This window comes from Lynx canadensis, chromosome C2 (genome assembly GCF_007474595.2).
Source record: "Lynx canadensis isolate LIC74 chromosome C2, mLynCan4.pri.v2, whole genome shotgun sequence".
Classification (NCBI taxonomy): domain Eukaryota; kingdom Metazoa; phylum Chordata; class Mammalia; order Carnivora; family Felidae; genus Lynx; species Lynx canadensis.
The window spans coordinates 167,551-184,312 of record NC_044311.2 but is presented as its reverse complement, the minus strand read 5'-3'; the positions used below and the strand labels follow the sequence as shown (position 1 = coordinate 184,312).

The window sequence follows — 16,762 nt, the reverse complement described above, 5'->3', positions numbered from 1 at the left end:
ATAGGGAAGAGAGAAGCCTGACTAAAATTTGGCTAACAAGCATTTTGTTCCAGTTGATCACTAGGACAAGCAGTACAGCTAATGGGGTACAGAATGGACATTTAGACAGGCTGTGTCTGGTTTTGTTGTAGATGAAAAAGGAGGGCACCTGCAAATCTTATCTAAACCATATGGGGAAGTGTGGTTCTTTGCAGTAAGCTGTTTTCTTGAAGACAAAAGAGTAAGGGGATTTCTTAACCATCACTGTTTACTAGGATCACAGGTCTCAAGCAAAATTCAACATAGCCACAAAAGAAAATAACCATGGCTTCACAGAAGCTATTACAAATCCAGGAGCTGTTCATGAATGACACCTTTACAGATTACCTTTCTTGGGCAGGAGAACAGAAGAGTTAGAAAAACACAATTTAGTTATAGAAGTGCCTTGCATTTTCATACCAATAGCTACTTTTTTTTCATATTTGTTAAAGATATGTTTAAAGGAAGATTAAAATGGTACAAATTTAACTTGTACTTTGAAATTACACTTGATCAGTCTCTGCTTAACTCAGTACTGGTTTTCTTCTCTTGCTTTCTGAAAAACCTCGGGCTTACTACATTGGTGTCACTTGCCCACAGCTTCCAGTAGCTTCCTATTTCTGCCTGTTTCAGCTGCAGAGTCCTGTCCTCTTACTATCCATTTGCAGGTTATTGCAGATGCAGGCAATTATGTTGCATTTCCTGTTCTCAAAGAAATGGTGGACAGAAAAACTTCCCAAGGAGGCAAAATAGGTAAAGTTAATCAAACAGAGGTTGAAGGCTTTAATTAGCTGATGGGCATCTGGGAGCAACTCAAAAGTAGGTAACTCCCTAAACCAAAGAAATATTGGAGTTTTTATAGACAAGGAGAAGAAGCGGTACATGTGTGTTCCTGGCTACAGTTTTCTCTGTAACTGCTATAAAACTTGTGGATGGAATAGTAGCATGTATTTGGCTTTTCATGTTCTTTCTCAGGATCTTTGGTGCAATCTCATTTTGGCAACTGTCAGAACAGTTATTTTGGAGAGCTTTCTTTGTAAGTCTTGTAGCTTATCTGTTAATGTTTTTAGGTTCAGGGGAGGAGAGGATGGAAAAGAAAAATGAGAGAAAAAAAGAGAGAGAAAAAAGAAAGCAGGCAAAGATCTGAAGCAAGGAAAACTGAGTCTGTTCTTGTTCTTCTACAAAACAGAGATATTCTCAAGAGGCACGTTGGGCCATTTGGCCTCTGTCACTGCTGAATGCCAGCCACCTGCAGTGCCCAGCTCCAGGCTCTACTCTGTTCCAATGTGGGGACATACAAGTGGGGGGTGGGGGTGGGGGGCCACGCGGGGAACCATCCCCTAGTGGCATTATATTGGTGGCATGGACACCCACACCATTAGGGCTCCATGGTATAAATGTAAAATAGGGTTCAGAAATAGGGGAATGGGGCACAAACACCCAGGGGAATGGAGCTTACACAAATATCCTGTGGAGCTTACACAAATATTCCTATCATTCCCCACAGAGCAGGGCTTAAGCAGAGAAATACCATGAGTTCACCTGTCATGGGAAAGGTTCCCAGAGAGGTACCCTGCCACCACAATGTGCTACGTATGAATAGAGACCAGGGAGATGACCATGTGAATGGGAGCATCCTGGTAGAGTATGGCTTTTGTTAGAAACAGAGCCTTACATCCCAAGGCTAGTGTCAGCCTGTTCTTTGCTAAGTTGATTCAGACCTGCTGAACCGTTTCTCTATGAGGGGAGGAAATAAGCCCCCTGAGCCAAGTGGATTTCTCTCTCCATATGGATTTGTGGAAGAATTACCACTGACATGTCAAAAGGAATGAGGGGTTGATAAAGGGCTGGCAATTCAGGTCCAGGTCTCACTGAAGAGAAAATGGATATAAGGGTAATGAAGGGGATGGGGGGTAGCCTAAAAGAGTTTCTTTATGGTAATGGAAGTTTTATATACTGATCATGGTGGTATTTACATGAATTGATACATTTAATAACATTTCATACTATACACTGTGGGACCCAGAAAAGAGGAATAACTGAAATACAACAAAAGCATTTATTTGATTTCTCAGAATTGAAATTCAGGGAGCACTGATTTGGGTAGCAACCCAAACTGTGTCCCACTGAGGAGTAAAAGCCAGGCTTATGTATCAGCAAATTGCAGAGGTATCAGGAAACTTACACAAGTTGTTTTCCAAAGACTGTGATTGGAAGGTACAATTACATTTGGCCATCCATTGGTTTTCTGAGTACAGTGTGACAGTGACTAGGAAAAAATTTTTTTGCAGAGTGTCCAATTTTTATCCAGAATGTGAGTGTAGCAGTCCTCTGTTTAGTCATATGGTTTTGTCCAGTTCAATATCCTGTTTCAAAAACAGAAAGAAGTTTTAGCCCAAATATAGTCTCTCACGCTCAGAGGTTTTACACAGGTTCACAACACCTGATATTAGTTTCTTGTGGCTGGTATAACAATGTATAACAATGGCTTAAAACAGAAATTTATTCTTGGGGCACCTGGGTGGCTCAGTCGGCAAAGCACCGACTTCAGCTCAGGTCATGAACTCACAGCTGGTGGGTTTGAGCCCCACGTTGGGCTCTGTGCTGACAGCTCAGAGCCTGGAGCCTGCTTCAGATTCTGTGTCTCCCTCTCTCTCTGCCCCCGCCTCCCCTGCTCACACTCTGCTCACACTCTATCTCTCTCAAAAATAAATAAACATTAGAAAGAAAGAAAGAAAGAAAGAAAGAAAGAGAGAGAGAGAGGGAGGGAGGGAGGGAGGGAGGGAGGAAGAAAGAAAATTTATTCTCTTACATGTAACTTCCAGACACTAGAAGTCCAAAATCAGTTTCACTGGACCGAAATCGAGGTATTAGCAAGGGCTGTACTCTCTTAGAGGCTCTGAGGCAGACTGTTCCTTGCTTCTCCCAGTTCCTGGTAACAGTCATTATTGGTTTGGTGGTTTGTACCACTGGCTTTGTGGCTGCACCACTCCAATGTGCCTCTGTGTTGACATTACCTTCTCCTCTTCAATCTGTGTCAATCTTCTGTTGTCTTTCTCTTAAAATGATATATGTGATTCTATTTGGGGCCCATGTGAATAAACCAGGATAATCTCCCTATCTCAAAAATCCTCAATGTAATGGCATCTGCAAAATACTTGTTGCCACATAAGGTAATATTCACAGGTTCCAGAGATTAGAATGTAGATATCTTTAGGGGACCCATTATTCAGGTTACACCCAAAACCCTCCCATAAAAAGATCGCATGTAAAATCTGGTGAAATCCAAATGAGATTTTTGCTTAGTTGATGGTGTTGTATCAGTGTCAATTTTCAGGTTTTGACAATGAATTCCAACTATACAGGGTGTTATCACTGGGGGAAGCTGGCTGAAAGGTCTATGAGAACTCTCCATACTATTCGTATAACTTCTTATGAATGTTAAATTCTTTCAAAATGGGAAGCTATTTTTAAGTGGTATCTGTTGACATAGGAGAATGAAAATTACTGTAATTGTCTTCCAATCTATTTACTTTTATAAATAAACTTCTGAAGGTACTAGACTACTAAGATTGGTCAGTGAAATGTTGAAATCTGATGAAAACAGAGAACTGAGGATTGGAAACATTGTGGGTGAAAGATAAACAGAAATAGTTCTTCTAACCATTTCAGTTTTATTCTATAAGGATTTCTTTCACATGCCCATTATAAATAGTCAGAGATAAACAGACACCCTGCTCTGAAAGTGTTTGTTTGCAAAATGACTATTTGTGTACAAAGTTACAAGAATGTCAAAAATGGCAAACTGACAGCACAGATGCTGCCCCCTGCCCATCCTATGAATGAGGCTGATTGTGGCAATTCATCACATGTTCTTTGTTCTCACTTGGTACAGGGCTTCAGCTCCTCCTGCATCTCTTGTAACATACTCTTTGCCATATTTTCCTCAAATATTTTTGATATTTAACTTGGTTAGGTAAAAACATTTTTGCTGGCTGATTTCACTTTTGATGGATTTGGCACATGGTAAAGTAAGATATTGGCTTTCCATATATACTCCCACAGGCCTCTGAAAAATAGGACTCCAAACTCTCTCCTGAAGCCTCCCACACACTTTTTCTTGCTTGCTGGACAATTTACTTGGATGTCACTCAGCACCATAAAGTCAACATCTAAATTTCATCTTCTTTTCCTATAAAACGAATCCTCTTTCCTCATGCCACAGTTCCAACGTTGGCATCCTCACAACTACCTCTCACAACTGTGATTCCCCCCCTCCTTCCCACAGATTATTCCTTGAGAATGCCTCTTATATCCTCCCTTTACTTCAAGCCACTCCAGTCCAGGCAGTAATTGTCTCATATCTACTCCACTGCACTAGCTTCCTACTAAGCTTCCCTGTTTTTGGTTTTCTTACCAACTTTTACTATATCAAGGAGTAGAAAGGAGGAATGTAGGAGAAAGCATGGGGTGTAACAGACGCTAATGTGGTGGCACAAAGTCCAAAGGTATCAGCTGATCTTAATGTATGTAAGTACATTAGAAGATATTCTAGGTTGGCTTACTCATCTTTTCCAACCCCCTTTCTCCTTGACTTCTTTTATTTTAAAGCTGTAGCTATACAATATGGTAGCCCCTAGGCATACCTAGCCACTAGGTAATTTAAATAAAATAAAATTCAATTCATTTCTTCAGTCATACTAGCTAGCTACATTTCAAGTGTTCAGTTACCACATATGGCTGGTGGCTATCATATTATTAGAACAAATATAGGATACTTCCATCATCAAAGAACCTTTTATTGGATAGAGCTACTGCTCTAGAGGCAAGAAACTGAGAGTAATCAGTCTCCTCACTTCTCTTAGAATTAAGGGTGACCATATGCATAGTTCTAAGATATAAGAGAAAGTTCTGGTGAAGTTGTCTCTTATAACATAGCTTTTTGAAAGCCTTCTGGGCCCACAATATATGCTCAACTAATCTTAAACAAAGCAGGAAAAATATCCAATGGAAAAAAGATAGTCTCTTCAACAAATGGTGTTGGGAAAACTGGATGGTGACATGCAGATGAATCAAACTGGACCATTTTCTTACACCATTCACAAAAATAAATTCAAAACGGATGAAAGCCCTAAATGTGAGACAGGAAAACATCAAAATCCTAAAGGAGAAAACAGGCAACAACTTCTTTGACCTTAGCTGGAGCAACTTCTTACCAGGCATGTCACCAAAGGCAAGGGAAACAAAAGCAAACATGAACTATTGGGACTTCACAAGATAAAAATCTTCTCTGCTGTGAAGTAAACAATCAACAAAACTAAGAGACAGCCTACAGAATGGGAGAAGATTTTTGCAAATGACATATCTGATAAAGGGTTAGTATCCAAAATCTACAAAGAACTTATTCAACACTCAAAAAACAAACAACCCTCATAAGAAATGGGCAGAAGACCCTCAACAAATACAGAAAGATCAAGATCATACCATGCATATTTCCAGACCATAATGCTATGAAACTGGAAATCAACCACAAGAAAAAATTTGGAAAGATAACAAATACTTGGAGACTAAAGAACATCCTACTAAAAAATGAATGGGCTAACCAAGAAGTTAAAGAGAAAATTAAAAAGTACATGGAAGCCAATGAAAATAATAACACCACAGCCCAAAACCTCTGGGATGCAGCAGAGGTGGTCATAAAAGGGAAATATATAGCATTCCAGACCTTCCTAAAGAAGGAAGAAAGGTCTCAGATACACAACCTAACCTTACACCTAAAGACTCAAAAAGAGCAATAAATAAAACCCCAAACCAGCAGAAGATAAGAAATAATAAAGATTAGAGCAGAAATCAATGCTATTGAAACCAAAAAAACACAGTGGAACAGATCAATGAAACCAGAAGCTGGTTCTTTGAAAGAATTAACAAAATCGATAAACCATTAGCCACTTTGATAAAAAAAAAAAAAAAGGAAAGGACACAAATAAATAAAATCAAGAATGAAAGAGGAGACATCACAACACAGCAGAAATAAAAACATAATTAGGGAATATTATGAGCAATTATATGCCAGTAAAATGGGCAATCTGGAAGAAATCGATGAATTCCTAGAAACATATAAACTACCAAAACTGAAACAGGAAGAAATAGAAAATTTGAACAGACCCATAACCAGTGAAGAAATCTAATTAGTAATCAAAAATCTCCCAAAAAACAAGAGTCCAGGGCCAGATGGCTTTCAGGGGAATTCTACCAAACACTTAAGGAAGTGGTAACACTTATTCTCTTGAAGCTGTTCCAAAAAATAGAAACAAAAGGAAAACTTCCAAATTTTTTCTATGAAGCCAGCATTACCTTGATTCTAAAACCAAAGACTCCACTTAAAAGGAGAATTATAGACCAATTTCCCTGATGAACATGGATACAAAAATCCTCAACAAGATTAATATCTTAAAAAATATCATTAAAAAAATTATTCATGGCACAAAAACAGACACATAGACCAATGGAATAGAATAGAATCCCCAGAACTAGACCCACAAACGTATGGCCAACTCATCTTTGACAAAGCAGGAAAGAACATCCAATGGAAAAAAGACAGCCTCTTTAACAAATGGTGCTGGGAGAACTGGACAGCAACATGCAGAAGGTTGAAACTAGACCACTTTCTCACACCATTCACAAAAATAAACTCAAAATGGATAAAGGACCTGAATGTGAGACAGGAAACCATCAAAACCTTAGAGGAGAAAGCAGGAAAAGACCTCTCTGACCTCAGCTGTAGCAATCTCTTACTTGACACATCCCCAAAGGCAAGGGAATTAAAAGCAAAAGTGAATTACTGGGATCTTATGAAGATAAAAAGCTTCTGCACAGCAAAGGAAACAACCAACAAAACTAAAAGGCAACCAACGGAATGGGAAAAGATATTTGCAAAGGACATATCGGACAAAGGGCTAGTATCCAAAATCTATAAAGAGCTCACCAAACTCCACACCCGAAAAACAAATAACCCAGTGAAGAAATGGGCAGAAAACATGAATAGACACTTCTCTAAAGAAGACATCCGGATGGGGGCGCCTGGGTGGCGCAGTCGGTTAAGCGTCCGACTTCAGCCAGGTCACGATCTCGCGGTCCGTGAGTTCGAGCCCCACGTCAGGCTCTGGGCTGATGGCTCAGAGCCTGGAGCCTGTTTCCGAGTCTGTGTCTCCCTCTCTCTCTGCCCCTCCCCCGTTCATGCTCTGTCTCTCTCTGTCCCAAAAAAAAAAAAAAAAAAAATTAAAAAAAAAAAAAAGAAGACATCCGGATGGCCAACAAGCACATGAAAAGATGTTCAGCGTCGCTCCTTACTCAGGTATCACCTCACGCCAGTCAGAGTGGCCAAAATGAACAAATCAGGAGACTATAGATGCTGGAGAGGATGTGGAGAAACGGGAACCCTCTTGCACTGTTGGTGGGAATGCAAATTGGTGCAGCCGCTCTGGAAAGCAGTGTGGAGGTTCCTCAGAAAATTAAAAATAGATCTACCCTATGACCCAGCAATAGCACTGCTAGGAATTTATCCAAGGGATACAGGAGTACTGATGCATAGGAGCACTTGTACCCCAATGTTCATAGCAGCACCCTCAACAATAGCCAAATTATGGAAAGAGCCTAAATGTCCATCAACTGATGAATGGATAAAGAAATTGTGGTTTTTTTTTTTTTTTTTTTTTTTTTTTTTTTTTTTTTTGGGACAGAGAGAGACAGAGCATGAACGGGGGAGGGGCAGAGACAGAGGGAGACACAGAATCGGAAACAGGCTCCAGGCTCTGAGCCATCAGCCCAGAGCCTGACGCGGGGCTCGAACTCACGGACCGCGAGATCGTGACCTGGCTGAAGTCGGACGCTTAACCGACTGCGCCACCCAGGCGCCCCAAGAAATTGTGGTTTATATACACAATGGAATACTACATGGCAATGAGAAAAAATGAAATATGGCCTTTTGTAGCAACGTGGATGGAACTGGAGAGTGTGATGCTAAGTGAAATAAGCCATACAGAGAAAGACAAATACCATATGTTTTCACTCTTATGTGGATCCTGAGAAACTTAACAGAAACCCAAGGGGGAGGGGAAGGAAAAAAAAAAAAAGAGGTTAGAGTGGGAGAGAGCCAAAGCATAAGAGACTGTTAAAAACTGAGAACAAACTGAGGGTTGATGGGGGGTGGGAGGGAGGAGAGGGTGGGTGATGGGTATTGAGGAGGGCACCTTTTGGGATGAGCACTGGGTGTTGTATGGAAACCAATTTGACAATAAGTTTCATATATTAAAAAAAAAAAAATTATTCACCACGACCAAGGGGGATTTTTACCTGGGATGCAGGGCTGGTTCAATATCCCCAAAACAATCAATGTGATTCATCACATCAATAAAAGAAAGGACAAGAACCACATGATCCTCTCAATAGATGCAGAGAAAGCATTTGACAAAATACAGCATCCTTTCTTGATAAAAACCCTAAAGAAAGTAGGGATAGAAGGATCATACCTCAAGATCATAAAAGCCATATATGAAAGACCCAACGCTAATATTATCCTCAATGGGGAAAAACTGAGCTTTTGCCCTAAGGTCAGGAACACGACGGGGATGTCCACTCTCACCACTGTTATTCAACAGTATTGGAAGCCTTAGCCTCAGCAATCAAACAACACAAAGAAATAAAAGGCATCCAAATCAGCCAGGAGGAGGTCAAACTTTCACCCTTCACAGATGACATGACAACTGTATATGGAAAACCCAAAAGATTCCACCAAAAACCTGCTAGAGCTGATCCATGAACTCAGCAAAGTCGCAGGATATAAAATCAATGCACAGAAATCGGTTGCATTCCTATACACCAACACTGAAGCAACAGAAAGAGAAATCAAGAAATTGATCCCATTTACAATTGCACCAAAAATCATAAAATACCTAGGAATAAATCTAACCAAAGAGGTGAAAAATCTATACACTGAAAACTATAGAAACCTTATGAAAGAAATTGAAGAAGACACACAAAAAAGGAAAAATATTCTATGCTCCTAGATAGTAAGAACAAATATTGTGAAAATGTCAATACTACCCAAAGCAATCTACATATTCAATGCAATCCCTATCAAAGTAACACCAGCATTCTTCACAGAGCTAGAACCAACTATCCTAAAATTTGTATGGAGCCACAAAAGACCCCTAATAGCCAAAGCAAACTTGAAAAAGCAAACCAAAGCAGGAGGCATCACAATCCCAAACTTCAAGCTGTATTACAAAGCTGTGATCATCAAGACAGTATGGTACTGGCACAAGAACAGACACCCAGATCAATGGAACAGAATAGAGAACCCAGAAATGGGCCCAGAAACGTATGGCCAACTAATCTTTGACAAAGCAGGAAAAAATATCCAATGGAATGAAGATAGTCTCTTCAGCAAGTGGTGCTGGGAAAACTGGACAGCGACATGCAGAAAAATGAACCTGGACCACTTTCTTACATCATACAGAAAAATAAACTCAAAATGGATGAAAGACCTCAATGTAAGACAGGAATCCATCAAAATCCTCGAGGAGAAACAGGCAAAAACCTCTTTGACCTCAGCTGCAGCAACTTCTAACTGAACACGTCTCCAGAGGCAAAGGAAACAAAAGCAAAAATGAAGTATTGGGACTTCATCAAGATAAAAAGTTTCTGCACAGTGAAGGAAACAATCAGCAAAACTAAAAGGCAACCGATGGAATGGGAGAAGATATTTGCAAATGACATATCAGATAAAGGGTTAGTACACAAAATCTAGAAAGAACTTACCAAACTCAACACCCAAAAAACAAATAATCCAGTGTAGAATTGGGCAAAAGACATGAATAGACACTTCTCCAAACAAGACATCCAGTATGTGAACAGACACATGAAAAAATGCTCAAAATCACTCATCATCAGGAAAATATAAATCAAAACCACAATGAGATAACCACCTCACACCAGTCAGAATGGCTGAACTTAACAACTCAGGCAACAACAGATGGTGAGGATGCAGAGAAAGAGGATCTCTTTCGCACTGCTGGTGGGAATGCAAACTGGTACAGCTACTCTGGAAAACAATATGGAGGTTCCTAAAAAAATTAAAAATAGAATTACCCTACAACTCAGCAATTGCACTACTAGGTATTTATCCAAGGGATATAGGTGTGCTGTTTCAAAGGGGCACATGCACCTCAATGTTTATAGCAGCGCTATAGACAATAGCCAAAGTATGTAAAGAGCGCAAGTGTCCACTGACAGATGAATGGATAAAGAAGATGTGGTATATATATAGAATGGAGTATTACTCAGCAATCAAAAGGAATGAAAACTTGCCATTTGCAACTACCTGGATGGAACTAGAGGGTGTTATGTTAAGTGAAATTAGTCAGAGAAAGACAAATATCATAGGACTTCACTCATATGTGGAATTTAAGATACAAAACAGATTAACATAAGGGAAGGGAAGCAAAAATAATATAAAAAAAAAAGGAGGGGGAGAAAACATAAGAGACTCTTAAATACAGAGAACAAACTAAGGGTTACTGCAGGGGTTGTGGGTGGGGGATGGGCTAAATGGGTAAGGGGCATTAAGGAAGACAGTTGTGGGGATAAGAATTGTTTGTTATACATAGGGGATGAATCATTGGAATCTACTCCTAAAATCATTATTGCACTATATGCTAAGTAACTTGGATGTAAATTAAAAAATAAATAAACAAAAATTTAAAAATTAAAAAATATATTAAAAATAAATAAATATTAAGATATATTTGGGCTACTGGGAACATAAACTCAGACAAAAGGGAAAATTTTGATCCAACATGTCTTTCTATTCTCAAAGGAAAAAAAAAAGTGCTCTTATTGTGGTGAGCCCTGAGCAACGTATAGAAATGTTGAATCTTATATTGCATACCTGAAACTAATATAGCACTGTATGTTAATTATACTTTAATTAAAAAAAACTCAAAAATATTTTTTAAAATATTTTTTTAAAAAAAGAACAGGATCAAGAGACATTATATTATGGTGGTTTAGGGGCATAGAGATTTTACACATAAAAACTAGAGACTGCATCACTTTTTTGTTAATTTTCTGCAGCTTATAACAGGAAATAACCTGAATGGAAATAATGATTACCCCCCTCCTTAAAATGTGTCTCTCTCAACATTTGATCATGTTGTCTCCTCTCCCTCAACATCTGTCCAAATCCAACTTCAAGGCTCAACTCAATGCTGTTTCCTTTGAGGCTGTCTGTGATCCCTTTCAAGATCAAACCTTCCCTTGGCTCTCTGCATTTCTCCTATGTTGGGTTTCACATATTGCCTTTTGCTAGTCATCTCTATCTGCCTTGATATTTTCAAGGTCCAGTCTTACTCCCCTATCTCCCTCCTAGAATCTGACGTTTCTTACATAGATGTTTGTATAGGACATGCCAAAGCTCACAACTTACCTCACTTAATCCTCCTAACTTGGAGATGTCAGCAGGCATCGATTTTTTTTTTCCATTTCACACATAGAGACTTAAGACTAAATGGATACATAAGTTGTCACAAATCCCAGATGGTAAGTGGCAGAGCTTAGGTCCGTCATACTCACAGGGCTGGAAAGAAATTCCAGTCTATGTTTGAGACACTTCTGGAAGAACTTGGATTTCAAATCTGAGGTCCAACAAACTCAGAAACTGAAATATTATAACCAACAGTGTCAAGTTTATTATTTCCAAGACCAAATGGTGCTTCAGGAGAATCAAGGTCATGGACATTGGCTCAGAAAAAGAGACATCTTTGGAATGAGAGGCAGGAAATTTTGGCTTATATCGCTTGTGGTCCCATTTCCCCACCTGTAAAATAAGAAGGTGGTGGCCACACCCAAAAAACAAATAATCCAGTGAAGAAATGGGCAGAAAACATAGACACTTTTCCAAAGAAGACATCCAGATAGCCAACAGACACATGAAAAGATGCTGAACGTCACTGATCATCAGGGAAATACAAATAAAACCACACTGCTATACCACCTCACGCCAGTCAGAGTGGCTAAAATGAACAAATCAGGAGACAATAGATAATAGAGAGGATGTGGAGAAACAGGAACCCTCTTGCACCATTGGTGGGAATGCAAACTGGTGCAGCCACTCTGGAAAACAGTGTGGAGGTTCTTCATAAAATTAAAAATAGAACTATCTTATGACCCAGCAATAGCACTGCTAGGAATGTATCCAGGGGACACAGGAGTGCTGATGCATAGGGGCACATGTACCCCAATGTTTATAGCAGCACTTTTCAATAATAGCAAAATTATGGAAAGGGCCCAAATGTCCATCAACTGATGATTGGATAAAGAAGATGTGGTTTATATATACAATGGAATACTACTTGGCAATGAGAAAGAATGAAATCTGGCCATCTGCAGCAATGTGGATGGAACTGGAGGGTATTATGCTGAGTGAAATAAGTTGGTCAGAGAAAGACAGACACCATATGTTTTCACTCATATATGGATCTTAACAGAAGATCATGGGGGAGAGGAAGGGGAAAAAAAAGTTACAGAGAGGGAGGGAGGCAAACCGTAAGAGACTCTTAAATACTGAGAACAAACTGAGGGTGGATGGGGGATGGGGGAGAGGGGAAAGTGGGTGATGGGCATTGAGGAGGGCACTTGTTGGGATGAGCACTGGGTGTTGTATGGAAACCAATTTGACAATAAATTATATTAAAAAAACCCCACTTTTTTAACAGGAAAAAAAAAAAAAGGTGGTGGCCAGACTACCGACTCTAAGGATCCTTCGTGCAATCCATTGGTCCTTGCCAACAACCTTGGTGGCTGGGAGCTGTGGGTAGGATGAGACCTGAAAATGCTCTTTGCACTTTGCAGATTTGCAGCAGGAAGGGCCAGAGGGTGAGCTGGAGGTAGGCTGAGAAGGCTGAGGTCAGAATGACAGGCCTGGAGCAGGGATTCAGCCAGAACAGAGTACAGGGGGTATAGCCCCTGCTCTCCTAAGACTACTGGGTTGGACTCCCAGAAAGGAAGCACAGTGAGTTGGGATGGTACCAGGCATGGAGGCAGAGGTCAGCATTCCCATTAAATGCCTTTGCTAATGTGCTGGGATCCCTGGATCGTCCCCACCGCTTTCTGGGTGGGTATCCCCATCTATGTCAGTTGTGAGGGTCAATATCAGCACCAAAAATGGGCGGACACAATCCAAGACTGCAGCTCCCACTGCAGGGCTCTGAAATGGCACACCCAGCCCAGCCCAGCCCAGCCCAACCACCACACTACCAGCAGTCACCTGGTTAGAGTCCTGAACCAAGGAAGCACCGGGAAGTGATCCCTTCATGTTCTTCGGGCCCCTGAAGCAACTTCCAGTTCCATGTAGGCAGCTCAGAGACCTGCTCATCTCCTTGGTCTTCCTGCCTGGGATTTGCTTCCAGTAAGTAGGACTGTGGGCCTCCCTGAGGCCTTTACTCGAGGAAAACAGTTCATGCAGCGCCCCTGTGTCTACCTCAAAGCTATGTTTTATTACTGTCACTGCCCCCCCGCCCCCCACCATGCTCCTAACAGGACCTGGAACTCCATTAGCAGGAAGGAATAGAGTAATAAAGAACAGGAGTGAATGAGGGTCAGAGAAAGATAGCATCTTGCAACAGAAAGAGGAGGGGATGGCTATAGACCTGAATTCAAAGTCTTCCTTGCCCTTTTTAGCCGGTAAAATATTTCCCAGATAGCAGGATGTTTGCCAAGCCTCACCTGCAAACTAACGATTCTATCTTACAAAGGCGCTGGAATTGCAAAGCAGATATAAGGGATGTTCCTGTCTCTTTCCCTCTAAGCCTCTCAGTATAGCTGGCAATCACAACCCAGTCCTATGATTTTCCTTCTCTGATTAAAAAGCCTTCCACAGCAAGCCAGATCAAGGACATATTTCTTAGTGGTTAGACCAGGCTCTGTGCTGGACACCAGGGAAACAAAGGTGGCCTGACCTTTTCTTCCAACCAAGAAGACAAATACTAAAACCAGCCAAGCCTGGAGTTTGTGCCTGGGGACTCAACTATGAACATGGTATCAGCTCACATAGGGCTTACTGTACAGTGCAGGAGGCTGACAAGTAAACAGTGTTAACACAGTGTTACGAATATATGGCAGGCCATCACAAGAACACAAAGGAAGGGGCACCTAATCCAGGTGGAGAGATGGGATATAGGGGAGTCTTCCTGGAGAAAGGGATTTCTCGGGTAAGTCTTGAAGAACAAGTAGAAGTTTTCAAGGTAATAGGAGTCTCTCTGCTCTTGGGCCCCATCCACTCCCATTCAAGCACAGTAGCTGGATGTTCCTGCCCATGTTTCTAGGGACACACTTTATTTTAAGATGTATAAGAGTTCTTGGCTATTGAAAAGGAGACTGTCCACATAGATAATGTGACAAGGTCTGAGCAGTTTAGGGACAGAGAATCTCCAGACCTGACTGTGCTCCTCTTTTTGTGGTCTCCTTAAATCAAAAGGTTGTTATTGTCATCGCTGTTGTTGTTGTTACATACAAATGGGTCAAAGACTCAGCAGGCCTTGGCAGTAATCTGGATACAGTGGATGAAGAAGTGGGAGGAAACATACTAGAAAACACCTATTATACCTACAATCTGCCAGGCACCATTCTAAGTGCTTTTTATATATTATCTCATCCAGTCCTCTTATTAACTCTATGATTTAGCTACTGTTATCTTTATTTTACAGATGAGGAAGATGCAGCACTGTAGCACAGAAAGGCTAAGTAACTCGGCTATGGTCACCCAACCCATGGTATGGCATCCAGGGTTCTGGTTTGGGGTTCTGGGTGAATGACAGTGTCTTTCACGGTGATGGGAACATGCGTGGAGCTTCAGAGATGATGAGTTCTGCTTTAAGCATCTAGAATTTGGGTTACATTTTCTGTTAGCTCTCATAACAAAGATAGTGTGATGGTTTCTCAAAGAGGTCAGGGTAGTGTTCCCTCAGATCTCCCGAGTTTTTTGGCCCGAATGCCAGTGTCCAAGATGCTATATGGGAGGCAGCATGGAGATGTCTTCCTCACTGGGATTCAATCCAGTCATGGTATATCAGTTCCACACTGCTGGCTACAGAGGGACCTATGAAGTTTAGACACACTGCCCTGATAAAGCTGACTAGGAAAGCCAACCACCTGGGCATGAAACAGCTCTGAGGAATAAAAGAACTCAATCTTGTTTTCCAGATTCTTGAGTCTCCTACACACTCCTAAGCCGCCAGAACTGCAGGACAACACATGGTCAGGGAAACCTGAAAACTGAAGCTGACGCATTTGGTCTGGAATTAAGAAATTTCTTGTGTAAGAACCCTGAGTCTCTGAGGACTTAATGGACCAATGGGCCACATCCAATGGCAATGCCAGGCAGAAGCTAGGATGAGATGGCCAAGTCCTCCCTGTGAGGTTTCCAAATGTAGAGGATGATCTTGCTATCAGAAGGCCACTCTAGGCCAAGTGGGCAAAGACTACTTCAAAAGACTTCCTTTAGACTTTGCAAAAACTCTGCAGTAGGTCTTCTGATGTCTTTTTCTGTCCTGGCTTGTTCATGGAACTGAGGGACTCATATCAAGTCCAGACATGGGCCCAGAAACTCTTGAGATATTGGTGACGCTTGGATAGCCCAGGAGACTGTTACTTTGCACCCTGTAAATGACCCACCTGTTGGGCTACAATAAGCTACATAAGATATAGCTAACTATATGGGAAAGGGCCTGATCTTATCTTCTGCCCCTCACCCATGGCCATTACACCTAGAGATTGTGGCTTCAGGGCCTACTCAATCATGTTAGCAGCAGGACCTGTTCACAACCTGCTTCTATATGCAAACCATTCTTCCATGTGAAGACCACCTGGATAACTCCTGCCTCCCAGATACTAGACTAGAGAAATGCATCTATATTATGTTGTCTCCATACCTTTCCATCTTTTACCTGCTGCTCCACACTCCCTAAGGACCTTTCCATGGACATAGATTGCCAGGACTGTTTCAGGAAAGATTAACCACATCCATAGACCAAAATATCATTCACTGGGCCTGTTTCTTCATTAGTAAGATGGAGATGCCCTGTTGCTCACTTCAGTGAAACTCAGATTGGGTGAAAATGCCCTGGGTATCACATATAATGTAATAATAACTGAACGCTCAGGATACGCCAGGCCGTTTGCTATGTAGTATCTGTATGTTACTCCCGTCAGCACTCCTAGCCCAGTGAGGCACACTTTACGCTCTACATTTTTCGGATGACAAAAAGTCTCAGAAGTTGGGTCTATTTCCCAAGGTCAGCAGAAGGGGTAGGGGCAGACCCGGGATGAATACTCTGAGAGGAGCAAGTGCGCAGCCTGAGCCCTCATTTGAGTCTCCGCCCTCTCTCCCTTCTAAGGTGGCCCGGCCTGGCCCGGGAGCAGCTTGTACTGGCGACCACGGTCCCGCCACGCCTCCCCCCCACCCTTCCCAGCCCCCCTTCTCCGAGGGCAGGGAAGCGGGCCCACCTTCGCCACAGAGATTTCCGGGATCCTGGAGGGGCCGGAAGTGGGCCTTGTTCTCGCTTCCGGCTCTGCCATTGTTTTCGCTTCTGCGGGCCACGGTCGTGTCCCGCACCCAGGGGTCACCGCCACACTACCCCGGTGAGCGGACCAGGGACGGGGAGGGAGGTGCTGCCCGGGCCGGGGTCGC

The 16,762-nt window shown here is 41.8% G+C and overlaps 1 protein-coding gene and 1 long non-coding RNA gene across 2 annotated transcripts in view; one reads left to right on the top strand and one right to left on the bottom strand.

The window, feature by feature from the left end:
- Nucleotides 1-2,054: 2,054 nt before the first annotated feature.
- On the bottom strand, nt 2,055-16,667 carry LOC115523087. The gene is made up of 2 exons (XR_003971635.1): nt 16,579-16,667; nt 2,055-2,384 (listed from the first exon to the last, which is right to left on the bottom strand). It is a non-coding gene; the product is annotated as an uncharacterized LOC115523087 (long non-coding RNA).
- LOC115523086 (zinc finger protein 660) overlaps nt 16,627-16,762 on the top strand; it is a 28,693-nt gene continuing 28,557 nt past the window's right edge. The window contains exon 1 of the mRNA XM_030328733.2: nt 16,627-16,713. The gene's annotated coding sequence lies outside the window, so the exon portion shown is untranslated. The remainder of the gene's footprint in view (nt 16,714-16,762) is intronic.